General features: G+C 36.5%; 1 pseudogene; it reads right to left on the bottom strand.

The window, feature by feature from the left end:
* Window positions 1–3,574: 3,574 nt before the first annotated feature.
* Window positions 3,575–14,822, bottom strand: LOC114398674 (annotated as a pseudogene).

Raw genomic sequence — 14,822 nt, 5'->3', positions numbered from 1 at the left:
TCTTAAGGCTCATCCAGAAGAAACTGGATTGGATTCGATGGGTAGTTTTGGCTACGCCGAGATGGCCACCCAATGGAGTTGCATGATATTCAGATAACAAGCTAGGGATGCAGGGTTGTCACTGTGCAACCATATTCTTCCCTTAAACAAGATTAAGTTGTTGCAGAGAGTATAACCTGGGTGGTTTGCTGGATTGGATTGGATCGAACGCGTGAGTTGTTGAAACTCCAAAGTAGACTCCAATGACTTTCGTATATTGCTAAGGAAATCCAGCTGAGGGACTGAGAGGATTAGTAGTTGCCCCGTGGGTGGTGGAGCTCGAGAAAGAGCATCGGCCACCACGTTGGTTGCTCCCGCTTTATATTGGATGGAGTAATCATATCCTAATAACTTGGAAAGATAATAATGCTGCTCTGGAGTCTGGATTATTTGTGTCATCAGCTCGCGAATGCTCTTATGGTCAGTGAGGATCGTGAACGGACGACCCAAGAGGTATTGTCTCCATTTCTGCACAGCTGCAACAATGGCGTGGAGTTTGCAAATGTATGTGGATGCTTGGGTTATTCGAGGGCTGAGACCCTTGCTGAAGTATGCTAAAGGGTGCCCATTTTGTGTAAGGACTGTGCCGATAGCCATCGCGGAGGCATCAATTTCGATCACGAATGGTTCGAAGAAGTTGGATAGGGCTAATACAGGGGCGTTTGTCATGGCAGACTTGAGCTGGGTGAAAGCTTCTTGAGATTCAGTTGTCCATGTGAATGCATCCTTGCAGAGTAAGCTCGTGAGGGGAGCTGCAATGGCGGCATACCCTTTTATGAACTTCCTGTAGAATCCAGTGAGTCCTAAGAAGGCGCGTAACTCCCTGACTGTCCTCGGAGTTGGCCATTGCACCATAGCTTGGATTTTCGAGGGTTCCGGGTTGACTCCCTTACTCGAAACGACATGCCCGAGGTATTCGATAGTCTCTTGCGCAAATAGACATTTGGATTTTTTGAGGTAAAACTCACCATTTTGCGGCATTTCAAAGATAGCCTCTAGATGTTGAATATAGGATGACAGGGAGCTGCTATAGACTAGAATGTCATCGAAAAATACTGTGACGAATCTACGTAAAAAAGGTTGCAGGAGGTGGTTCATGGCGGATTGAAAAGTTGATGGGGCATTGCTAAGCCCGAAGGGCATCACTAGATATTCAAAGTGGCCGTTATGCGTCCGAAAAGTGGTTTTCTCCACGTCTGCCTCATGCATCAGAATTTGGTGGAAGCCCTGCTGGAGATCTAGCTTGGAGAACCAGGTGGCCTGTCCTAGTTCATCTAATAGCTCATCAATCGTTGGTATAGGAAAATGATCACGAATGGTGACTGCATTGAGTGCCCTGTAGTCGACACATAGTCTCCATGTGCCATCTTTCTTCTTCACCAGGAGTACCGGCGATGAGTATGGACTGGAGCAGGGTCGTATGAGGCCAGCTGAGAGAAGATCAGAAACTTGTCTCTCGATTTCATTCTTTTGAAAGTGTGGGTACCTGTAAGGTCTGACGTTTATTGGGGTCGTGGAAGGTGGTAGTGTAATACGGTGGACCACTTGGCGTGGTGGAAGTAGTCGTGAAAGGGTCTGGAACAGGTGATGGTATGAGAGAAGAAGATGTTGGATGGAAGGGAATAGGTGTTGGGCCGGGGTGGGTTCGGTTCAGGTTATGGGTTGGACACTTAGCTGGTAAAATGCTGAGGTGGAACCCGTTTGAATGAACCGTTTTAATTGGGCCGGGGAGACTGGTTCGAGCCCACTTGTTGCATCCGCGGTTAACGAAACCTCCTAACCTTGATGAGTGAAGTTCATGATACAAGTTGCATAATCCGTAGTTATTGGGCCTAGCTTCTTCAACCAGTCAATTCCCAGGACAGCATCAACTCCATTGATTTGCAGAAGGTGGAACGAGACGAGAAATGGATGGCCCTGGATGGTGACTTGTGTCTCGGGGCAGACCTGGTTGCAGTCCAAGGTGGAACCATTACCAACTAACACCTGTAAGGGATGAGTTGCTTGGACTGGAAGTTTCAGGAACTGAGCGATGTGCGGTTGAAGGAAGTTATGTGTGCTTCCGCTATCAATCAAAATGGCTAGTTGCGCATTCTTAACGGTGCCATATATTCTGAAGGTTTCCGTTGACGGTGAACCTGATAGCGCATGAAGGCTTATATGTGAGCAGTTTGAATCAGCGGATGGCTCGGTGTTTTTGTCAATGGAGGTAGGTTATGTTTCCTCGAGCTCGGGTGTGCTTACATCAGTGTCAGGTGATTGTTCATCAGCGATGAGGAGCATGACTCATCCTTTACAATGATGATTAGCGTTCCACTTCTCATCGCAATGGTAACATAGCCCTTTTTCTCGTCGGAAAGCTATCTCAACTGGAGTTCGTTGCACATATGACGGTTTAGCTTTCGTAGTAGGGTTGGGAGTGTGAGGTGGAGGAGGTTTAGGTTGGTAAAAGTTGTGTGGGGTTGAAGCAGCTCTATCTCGAAGCTTCTCTTCCTGAAGCTTAGCAAGAGCAGTAGCTTGCAAGAGCGAGATTGGTTGAAGTGCCATTACCTCGCGATGAACGTCTGGACACAACCCATAAATGAAACAACTTAAAAGAAATGGAGGAGGAAGACCTACCACACGATTTGCAAGGCGTTTGAATTCTGTTAGGTAGTCGTTTACGGTTCCTTTCTGCGTTAATTTGAACAAGGCTCCCTTTGGATCATCATAAAATGTTGGGGCGAAGCGCGACTCAAGAGCTTGGAGAAACCCTTCCTAGGAAGTGATGAAGCCATTGCTGAACATCCACTGATACTAGCTCGGCGCTACGCCGTCGAGGTACAGAGAAGCGACCGTGATTCGCTCTTCCTCCGACGTGTTCTGGTATTGAAAAAGCTGAGTGATCTTGAAAATCCAGCCTAGGGGATCACGACCATCAAAGCATGGAATGTCTAGCTTAACAGAGTTTCGTTGATGATTTTGGTGATTCGCGATGTTGGCAGCGTTTCGACCGGAGTCGTGAAGGCGAAGATGATCTAGGATTGAATCGACCTTGCCAGAAAGGTCCGTGTATCCGTCTGTGAGTGAGGCTTGGCTATTGGTGAGACGAGTAATTGCCTCTTCAAGACGGTCGGTGGTGGTTTTTCTGGTTCCGTGGTCGGCCATGGTGATGGCGACGGCGACAGGTCGGACCAGTTGTTAGGGTCCTGGACATGGGAAGGGGATGGGGAGAGAGAGATAAGAACGCAGTGACACTCACACCCTTATTCGAGGAAGGGGAAACTCCTTTATTAGTGACTAAAGTGTACTTACATGCATGTTATTACCATATTTCAGTATTTATAGCCATGCTACGTAACTGCATAACAGATTCTGTTAGGCCTAACGAATTCGAGCACGTGTTGAAATGAATGACTCGTGCGTGCCCTAACGGTCCTGGTTGCACTCGAGGCCTTCATGGTGGTCCATGCACGTTATCAACGTGATAGTCTTTCAAGTGTATTGGTGCTGACTTGACTCGAGCTGGTCTGAGTCTGGTGGGTGTGGGCCGTACCTAGGCTGAGTTACTAACAACCATCGTCTCCGACAGCATTATCGCCCCCTGGCTGAACGAGAACCCGTACACGTGGAAAAACGGCACCGTGAAGAGCACCACCGCTGGCTCCTTCCTCTTCTCCCGAACGGTGTCATATCCCGCGACTATTGCAGTCAAGTTACGGTGCGTGAGCATCACGCCCTTTATCATCCCCGTGGTTCCCGAGGAGTATAGAATCGCTGCCACGTCGGACTGAGTCACTGGCGTGTTTGAAACGTGTTCATTCTCGGAATAAGGCCTAGAGTAAAAATTGGAAGAGAAATTATTTTTCTTTTAAAGAGACGAGTGATAGGTAAGATCAGGTCTTTTTAACTTAAAAAATTATTATATCCAGTCTTAATTGTAATTGAAAGCAATAACAAATGTTGCTAATCTAAAGTTAAGTTTGAGTTGTTTTACCCTTTGGTTAATCCTGTTTTACTCTGAATCTGAGATTTCGTGAGTGAGTCGAACTCGGGCGAGTCAAGGAGCACGGTTTTTACTTGAAACTGCCGTGTTTTTTCAACGACTGAGGTTACTGTGAAAACAATTGTGGGGTTGCTGATGTTGAAGAAGTGTGTGAGCTCAAAGCGCGTGGAGAGAGGGTTCGTGGGGGAGACGACCACGCCGAGAGAAAGAAGCGCGAAGTAGAGGATCGAAACTTGGAGGATTTTTGGGTAGAGAACAAGCGCAGTGTCACCTTTGGTGAGTTTGAGGATTGTGGTGAGGTTTGAGGCTAGGGTTTTGGCGCGGTGGAGGAGCTCGCCGCAAGAGAGACGGTGGCTGGTGGCGGAGTCGATAATGGTAGTGGAGGAGTCCGGGGATAGCGAGTTGCAGCGGAGGGAGAGGGCGAAGGAGGTGACGGAGACGGCAGCGTTGGGAAGAGGGAGGCGGAGCAGGGGCTTGAGGCTGTGGAAGGTTCTGGAATCGCGGTAGAAACCGCTTCTTGGATCTCTAACGACGGGTGAGCATGTACTTGTTCTCTACTCCATGTGAAAGAAGAAGAAAACTTACACTCTCGTGTTCTGCCAACAATGCTACTAAAAATAGAAAAATATGGGAAGGATGAAGTACATATTTATGCCACTAGTCAAAATAAATAAAATATGAGAGTCATAAAATTTTGTATTTTTAATAAAATTTAACTAAGAATAAAAGATTTGTTTAAAAGAAAACGTTATATAGTCTATTTTTAATTATTTTTTTAAAAAAATATAGGTTTACTTTTTAAGTTAAAAATATGTTGAATTTTAGAGAAAAAATACTAAATCCACGAAATTTTTTTATTGTTTAAAGACAAAGAAAAATTCAGTGTAAAAATATAGAAACAATAATTACGTCTAACAAAAATACAATGACTAAAACAAAATTTTCCCTACTTTTTATGATTGCTGTGGAGGTTGGACACACTTTTGTAGGTTTGTTCAAACAGATTTGTCTACCAAAAAATTGTTCTCTTAATTTATTTATTTTTTTACTGCTTTAACATACATATTTACCTTACCTTTTTTCTTTATTTATCTATCTCATTCAAACTTATTATGTATCTTCATTATTTCGTGCACGCTCACATTTACAAAACAATTATGAGTTATATCCATTCCTACTTCTTGCCGAATGAATATACATTCCATTTGTTTGTTAAAAAAAAATATATTCCATTTGGACTACAGATATATTTTATTGGAATCAAGTTTGCTGAAAGTTGAAAATAATTATTATAACAAAACGTCTCTTTTTAAGTATATATCAAACATATCTCTATGTCACACACAAAAAAAATTCTAAAATATCTATATATTTAAATATTTAAACTTAAAATTATTGATTACAAAATGAAATATATGAGGTGAAGTGTAATAAAAATTAATATAAAATATTGGATTCAACATAATTTATTTTTCACGCGATTTTTTTAAAACTAAAATCTATACAAACACACTTTTAACTACTATTGTTGGCTTTCTAGAACATCTTTTCTAGTAAGACATTTTAGAAGATCTGGCTAGCACAAAAATTTAATATTATATTATATTACCCATGCATCCCGCGAGACGTATATTATAGTTTTTCGTCCCACTAGTCATATCTATAATTAGGCATGACAAACAAATCATTGGACTTGGGTATAATCAATGGCGGACTTACATTGTCTCCATGGGGTGGATCTAAGTTGTCTCTAGGGGTGCACTTGCACTCCTTCATTTTTTTAAATTTATTAAATTTGTAAATAAAATTTTATATTTTTGTATTTTATTTTATCTATATTTATATAATTGAACTCATTGATTTTATTTTTTATAATTTGTCCCCACTGACTTAAGGTCTTGGATTCGTCACTAGGTATAGTCCAGATCCCGTTTTCGATTTTGATGGGGAATACTTAAGTTGACTGAGTATAGATTCAAGTTTAGGGATTATCCGATTTTTTAATCGAGATCGGGGTCGGGGACGAGAATATCACTATCCATCCCATATCATTCTCGTATCCTCCCAAATGATAAAATTATTAAAATTTTATTAATTACTAGTTAATTTTTTTTTATAATTTTTACATAATTTAAAATTCTTTTCTCGATGATTTTTATAGAAAAATAAGCTACAAATACAAGTAGTTAAAAATAAATGTGTAACAATCAATTTTTTTTAAATCAGATTTTTAATATAATTTTTTTTATAAAAAACTTTTTTACAAATCTGAACCGAGGACGGGGATACTTGATACCCGACAGATACGAAAATGGATACCAAATTTTAACTTGTTGGGTATCGAGAACGGTATGAGTATATGTTGAGAAATTGGAGTCGAGGACTGGGGAGACAATACTCTTCCCGGCTCCGCTTTATTGCCATGTCTATATATAATAGCTTCTCTTTTACAAATGTAACACCCTGATATATATCTATATATTATTAGTAATTATGTTTGATGTTTGATTATATTCGTTGTGTTATTTTTATTCGTAATTATTTTCAAGGAGGTTAATTTAGTTAATAGAAGGGTGTGGGTAGATAAGGATCTAGCTTCTCAAAGAAGCCTCTTGAGAAAGCTTCTCAAAGAAGTCACGAGGAAGTTTCTTGAGGAAGCCTCTTAATAAAGCTTCCTGAGGAAGCTACATGAGCTGTCTCGGTAAAAATGCTTCCCAGCCTTTGTTAATCGTTGGCTCTTCTCGAAATTTGGTCTGCAGCTTCACAAGACACTTGTCCATGATCTAACCGTTGGGATCTTCGAGAAGATGTCTGGAGTGTGCGCAACATTTCTGTGTCCGAGACCATTTCTCACTTGAACATTTTCAGCCTTTGCTTTCGTGTAGCTTAGAAAAAACACTATTTCTTCTTCTTTCTTTCTTCCAAAGCCATTTCTAACGTCCCAAGCACTTTCTCCGTCACCCACAGCCACCATTAGCCACCACAAACCGCCGTTGTTCTCCGTTGCAACTCCACACTGAGAGGAACCCTTCGACTGAAGCAGAATCTTCCAACTTGGCTCGCGATTTCGGTAGAGAACGAAACCCTAGTCTGACCTTTTGTTTTCCTTGGAGGTAACTATGGTTCTACGCTTGTTTCTTGTTAGTTTCAGCTTGTCTTTGCATCTTTTCTGACTTTGGAACCACCATTGCATGTTTTACGTTTCCTCTAAAAAACCCTAGAGAAAGAGACTTTGTAAACGTTATCTTTTCATGAAATGCATGTTATTTTTGTAACCTACACTAAACCCCGGTCACATTGGCGTGGTCAGAATTTCCAAATGATATCCCTTTGTAAAACCCAAAATGCTCTCAACTCTTTCATGAAGTAACATGGGTGTTTGACCCAGAGCATTGTTGTTAGCTTTGTTTTCTAAGATCCATATTAAGTCTCCTTCGTTTTGGTATGGTAGAGGATTGCATGGAACTGACGAGCGGAAAAGAAAAAGATATCTTCAAGTGACGCGACGAGGAACCTGCGAGGTAGTTCACGATAGGTGAGGGGAGTTTATTATAAAATTTACCGTTTTAACACCATAGTTAGGGTCAGGGAACCTAGCTATGAGGATATCTGCTTATCCCTGTTGCATGCTGATTTTTTTTTCTTTCAAGAAAATTATGTTTTTAACTAATGGGATGCGATAAAATTGCTATTGATATGCATGTTGGTTTTTTCAGGAGAAATTATGTTTTGACGAATGGGATGCGATATATATATATATGTATTGTGATGAATGATATTGTTGTGTTTGTTTGATTTGTGTTGTTTGAAGACCTGTGAGTATGAATCTTAGACATGAAAGAAATATATATATATATATATATATATATATATATATATATATATATATATATATATATATATATATATATATATATATATATATATTATATGCAAAATGTGATTTGTTGTTAATGTCACTATTGAGGATTTTAATTGATATGTGATGAGGATGATAATTATGATGATATTGATTTGAGATGACGCTTTTAATAAAGACCATGTCAATATGAATTTTTGTTACTATTGATGAATATGTGAAAACAAAATGAGGTTGTTGTTGTTGTTGATAACGTCATTGAGACGAGATGATATTTATGTTGAGAATGACATGGAAATGGAATGTTGATTGATGTTGGAAATGCATTGACATGAGCATGTTGTGTATGTTCGTGGGGGGCACTGTGCACTGACCTTCCAGGGTCTTTGGCACTAGCTTTTGACCACGTTCATATGTTGGATTATGTATGTTCATGGGGGGCACTGTGCAATGACCTTCCAGGGTCTTTGGCACTAGCTTTTGGCCACGTTTATACGTCGTATAGAGTGTATGTCATGGGGGGTAGAGTGCACTGACCTTGTCGGATGACCCAGACGTGGGTAACTAGCGTGGTTAGAGAATCTAAGCATTTATGAGGGGATGCTTAGGCGCTTTAATTGGTTCATGGTCTTTGGCACTTACTTTTGGCCGTGATCATAGCTCATACGATACAGGAAATAGAGTAACTGTGGCCAAGTGTACTTTGTACTAGGGGGCTGTCACCTGGTAGGGAACACCTTTGGGCTCCTAGACTGATCACCTATGGAAGGGGGACTGTTACGTGCACAACCGGGTGGTCTCGACACTCAGCACAGTTCCCTAAGTGAGAGTGTCGTGTGAACATGCTTAGGCTATTTCCTGAGGTTTGGTTGTTGTTGGTACGTACCACATTGCATCTGAGTGTTGAGTCAGGTACATGCATCATTCTGTGCAGTCTTGATTGGGTCCATGGATGAATGATGAGTAATTGTTGGATGTGGATGATGAATATTTGTTGGATATGAGTGTTGAATAATGAATGTTGTGTATGCTCATCATGTTTGCCTATGTTCCTTGCTAATTGTGGTTATTTGGAATTGGTATTGGTTCTTTTTATAATGAACTCACCCTTGCAATTTTGTATCGTGTGGTTGATACCTGTGATGATCACGAACATTGTTCATGGGAGCAGAATGACAGCAGCAGGGTGCAAGAAGTGAAATTCTGGTGAAGAGCCGCCGAGCCCACGTGATGATGTTGACATTATTTTGGGAGAGAGTTGTGTTTTGTAATCAACTCCTCCGTAGTTGGTTTTCAAGTTCTATTTTGTTGGGTTAAAGATGTAAAACTTGGATTTTAATTATACTTATGAACAAATTTAATTTTCGTTATGTATATGACGTGTACCGAGTTACTGTTCTATATAATTATGTATATTCACTTAAGTAATGACGTGTTATTGGATGAATGTATGTCGAGACAAAATCACTTCTATTTTTCTAAGCAAAAAATTTAAGGGAGTTCTTTTTATAAAAATTAAAATTAGCGCATATTAGAGTGTGGATATCGCAGTGACGAGGCGGGTCGTTACAACAAACGTATATAAATTAAAATATAAAAATTAAATCCTTAAAATATAACTAACATTTAAAACAATGTAAATATAAATATAAGGTGAAATTATATATAGAAGAATATAAATTATATCTAGATACTAGATTCAGTGAGATATATAGCAGATGAACATATTTGTTTTATTTTAAAAAATTAAAATATAAATATATGTTGAAATTATAGATATAAAAAAATTTAAAAGTAAAATACACAAAAAATCCTTGAAATAGTTATATATATATATATATATATATATATATATAAGTGTTAATGTAATATTTTTCAAATAATTATGAAAAACAAATTGGTGGGAAATTATGGAGGTTTGTGCAACAAAAAAGAAAGATAATGATCAATTATGTTTGGTAAGATTTTTGAGAAATTTATAAGTTTATCATATCAAAATAAGCTTATTTGGTAATAACTTAATTATTTTGATAAAGTAGCTTATGAAAAATAAACTAACTTATAAGTTAATTTTTTTTCTAAATTGTATCTTTATTATTTTATTTAAAGTTATATATTACCCCTTTATTGAATTTAAAATCCTCTTATCTTTTTCGTTGTTTGAATAAGTCTAAAAAATACTCGTATTTGATTTTCTTTGTTATTATGCAACTTCAAATTCTATTTTTTTTAGAACCAATGTCACACTTAATAGATTATGCTACCATGACAATTATATAATGTCATGTTGATATGGTGACTCATGTGGCATGTATGATTTTCTTCATTGGATTTCATAGCTGTAAATTTTTTTAGTTGTTGTTTTTATTTTTTATGATGTAACTAATAAGTTATCCGTGTGTGTAAGGATCACATTCATTGTCATATGCATTTTAAAAAAGGATTTATGTGTATAATTATATTTCTAAAAAAATAAATAATAAATTATATTTAAATTTTGTCCTAGTAATTTTTATTCATTTGGGTTTTGGTCCCTATACTCCCATTCCACAAGGTATAGGTCCATACAATTTCCTATTATTAAAGTTTTGCTCCCTCTGAAAACCAATATAATATTAGAACTAAGTTGATGTATATGAATTTGGAGAGATAATCAACACCCTGGAGATTACAAAACAGAGCTCATCCTATATAATGGTAGTATATTGTCTTCTCAGTGAACTTAGTTATATCTTTTATCAAATAACTAACTGATCTAAGATATTTTTTTTTGTTTTCCACTTAGGAGTTGATCCAAAAGTATATGATGCTCACAAGATATAAAACATTGACATGTTAAATGGATAAGTATGCAAATGATAATTGTTGTGTATAGGTATATTTTAGGAGTAAATCATATAAAAATTGTTAATTTTCTTCTTTTATTTCTTCCTTTTTATGTGAATAATTGAAATTTTAATACCATTTAGTTTGTGAATTTATAGTGTTTAGTGAATTGGTACATGATGGAATGTTCACGGTTAATCCAGATTCCCTACAAAGAAAAATATCTATTTTCTATTTTAGTTCTCCAAATTTAATTTTATCTGGCCCCAAACTTTAGATTGGAGCTCTGGTGTCGTATTAGTTGCAGTATATCTAGATTGTATTGATAAACACAAGACCAAAATGAAACACAACTAATTTTTCAAGAGGAATCTAATAATTTAATCAAATACATCATGAATACCTTTTCATCAGCTTTGATTTAAATAAATTGAAATTAAGTTACAGCCAAGCAACTGAACCAATTTAACATAGCACTAAATTGCGCAGATCAAATGTTGGGTTGCTCAATAGTTTCCACACATTCTCAACATTACGAGGAATGTCAGATATATCTTGAAGAGAAAACCATTTGTTCCCCACTTGAGAAGGAAATGAAAGTATAAAGTCATGTGTAGGAAGAACTTCTAAAATTAAACTAAACAAATGAATACATATAGATGAGACAAACATGAGAAATTTAATAGCCATCAGCCAGACCAAAACAAAAAAGATTAAGCAAGGCTAGAGTAGGTATTAGAAGGAAACATGCTGGAAATTGTTAATGGAAATTGTTATCAAATGGCATCGTCAATTAAATCCAGCCTCACCATCAACATATGACGTAAAGTTTATCACACATGATACATCGACAAAGAATGGATATGGAGACATGCCCAACATCAAAAGAATAATTCCAAAAACAAAGTCATAGAGATGGAAATTTACCAATAAATCATGTTGTCATCTTGCCATAAAAATCAACAAGAACATCATCACAGGTTATACCAGGATTATGGGCTATGGCAGCCAAAGCAGCAAACTACTTAGTCATATTTGTAGCAGTTTTATACTCATGATTAGTGAATTCTTGTTCCTAAAGGCATCCAATATAAGCTATAAAATTCTTATAAAAAAACATGAGCTTGCTACCACCATGCATAATGAATCTTAGTATGCAACAAAGATGTATATACCAAGAGCACCATTCTTCACGCCTGACCAAGCTTGACTGATTAAAGACATATTCTTCTGAGCTCCTATTATTTTCCACCTACAAAAAAGGTGAACATTGAGGAGCTGCCATGTCCATTATTTCTCCCTCGCTATTCAGAGTTATTGCCTTTGCCACAAATTCCTAGATGATAAAAAAACATAAATTACAATAAATGAAATCATATGATAAAACTCATCATCAACAAAATGAATAATCTTGAGGAAAAATTGAAGCATACTTTGTCCAGACTTGGGTCACATAGAATATGTTTGAACCCTTCAACAAAATTGGAATTTAAAATCAATCTCTTGTTATGTTGCAAATCATCCATTAAGTTAAGCATCAATTTTTGTGCCAAAACTTGTCCAGCCTCCAAACCAAGTCATTTAAACAAGGCAGTGAATAAATTCACATTAAACTATCAAATCAAGAAGAATAAATAGCAACTTTGAAGAAGATAAACCGGTTGAATTCACTCGGCTAGTAAGAAAAATAGGTTGCTATTAGTGAGATCAGATTCTAGACGAACAAAAGCATTGTATCCTCTTAACAAAGAAGGAACATGCCTTTCAAATATATTAATTAATACAAACTCTTCCTCTTTCTCTTTCTACAACAGATACAAATAAAATTATCAGTTAGTTGTGGATATGAAAAGGCCAAACCAACATCTTACTTTATTTCAACAAATTTATGTTATGCAATCTTAGGTAGATGGATGAAATATTTACATGTTTTCAAATTTCAGACACCCTTTTTCTTCAAATCAATTATTTGACATGGATGCTCATACTTTGTAATATGAGACATACTTTTATTTTGATAACAAAGAGAAGGGACCTTCTAACATGATTTTAAAATTTCAGACCCCCTTTTTCTTCGACTTAATCGTTTGGCAGGGATGCTCATACTTAGTTATGAGACAAACCATACTTTCATTTTGTAGTATATATGTTATCATTATAACAATATGTTTATAATTTAACTACATACAGTGATGGACCCACAAAACATAAGCAGTGGGAATTAGGAATAATGCATATGATTATAACTTTCCAAACCCTAAAGAAGTACACGATTTAAATTATCAAAGAATTCAAGTCAAATGATACTTCATTTCCCTTGAAGAAGAAGAACAAGAAGAAGGGTGGAAATTACAATCATACATTACCCACCTACTACATAATATATGTCTGTCTGAAGGTATAATTAACTTAAAGAGATCAAATAAAAATACGAGATAGAAATGCATATCAAAGAGAAGTTGTAAACAACCTTGGTCACTCTAAGGACTACAGTGTAGATTGATTGATCATTACTTGAAACAGATTGCAGAGTCTCATAGAATCATAAACAGTTGAAAGAGGAATGTCCTTGCCAGTGGAATCAAGTGGGTTCCTTACCTAATTGCCTTGGAGTTGGTGGTATCTCTTGACTACAAAAAATTCCCCATCAAACATATTAAAGACAACGAAAAAAATTTCAAAAAGAAGAAATGAAAGTTGACAATTGTAACCCTAAAATTTAAAGAAAAAAGTATGCGCTTCTGCATTATAAGACATGTTTACTTTGACAACAGGAGTCCCAGCTTGAGAATACTTGCATAGTAGTTGATAAGTTAATACAAAATGAGTAGAAAAATGTAGGAAATTAGAAGGCAAAAAATACAAACCATAGCAAGAAATTTGCAAAATCTGCATCATTGGCATCTCACATGGCAGCAAAAAAATCTTCACATGTCACAACTTGGCCATCATGTCTCTTAAAATAAAGATCCATGCCCTGAAATTCAAGGAGTTTGTCAGAATTGAATCCTAAATTAATCAGAAATGAAAAAAGTAGGCTTAAGTCTAAAGCATAAATTTATTAAATTGAACCAATGAAACATAATGATAGAGTTTATGCATAAAAAGCATGAAACAAACCAACAATATTGTTCTATTTTCCTAAAATCAGAAGTCATGAGTTCAATACTATAAGTAAAATGTTAAGTCAAATATAGGTAAAACAATATTCTCCTGCACCGGAAACTTCCTTGCTAACTTAGAGTGGAAGCAACCCATTATGGTGGAAATGCAAGTAAGGCAACAAAGCACAATACTGGTGCTTAAACTTACCTAAAATATATATCATCAAAACCATCTTAATCTTTCCAATTCCAACCAAATTGAAACGCCACAATATAAAAATAATAAATAAACAAACCAACCCTCCAATAATGCATGATAGGTTAACTAAAAAAAACAAAAAGTTGTCTTAGAAAAACTAAAAGAAAGATGAGGAAAAAATTAAAATAATGTTTATAGTCCAAAGGATTCCAAGAGAGATGAAAGATCATTATGCAAAATATACAGTAGATTATATCTTCTAGTAAGTGATACCAAACACCTACAATTAACAAATTCAAAAAAACCAAATAAATATGACGTGGAATTATCCTGTAGAAAAAAACAGAAAAAAGAAAGGTGAAGAAGAAGAAACTTACATTCATAGACACAAGCCTTCTGAACATCTCTCATGGCAGCTTGTTCAACAATGTTTCTCACCAGAAACCTCTTTATAGCCTTGTCTTGTTATTATTATTTTCTTTTTTTTACAAATCGAAAAAAACTTTAATTGAATTGCTGTAGAAAAAAATTGAACATTTAAGAAAGTGAAATAAGAACGAACCTTAGGACAACATTTGCCGCAGTTGGAGCATCGAATGAAAAGCTCTTTCACACATTTGGATACCCTTTTTTGAGAAAATAATCGCTTTGTTGTCAATTTTTTTTTTTTCTGGAAGTTGGCAAAAAATAGATTATTTTTCCAAATAAGTGGTGCGAAACACCTACAATTAGGAGAGAACTAACTTGAGAGTGAGTAACCTGAGAGAAGGAGAGAAGCTTCAAGATAATCGTTGGTATTGTTGTCGCCAT

This window comes from Glycine soja, chromosome 19 (genome assembly GCF_004193775.1).
Source record: "Glycine soja cultivar W05 chromosome 19, ASM419377v2, whole genome shotgun sequence".
Classification (NCBI taxonomy): Eukaryota; Viridiplantae; Streptophyta; class Magnoliopsida; order Fabales; family Fabaceae; genus Glycine; species Glycine soja.
Note: the sequence above shows the minus strand (reverse complement) of the source record. Positions and strands in the feature narration are given on the sequence as shown.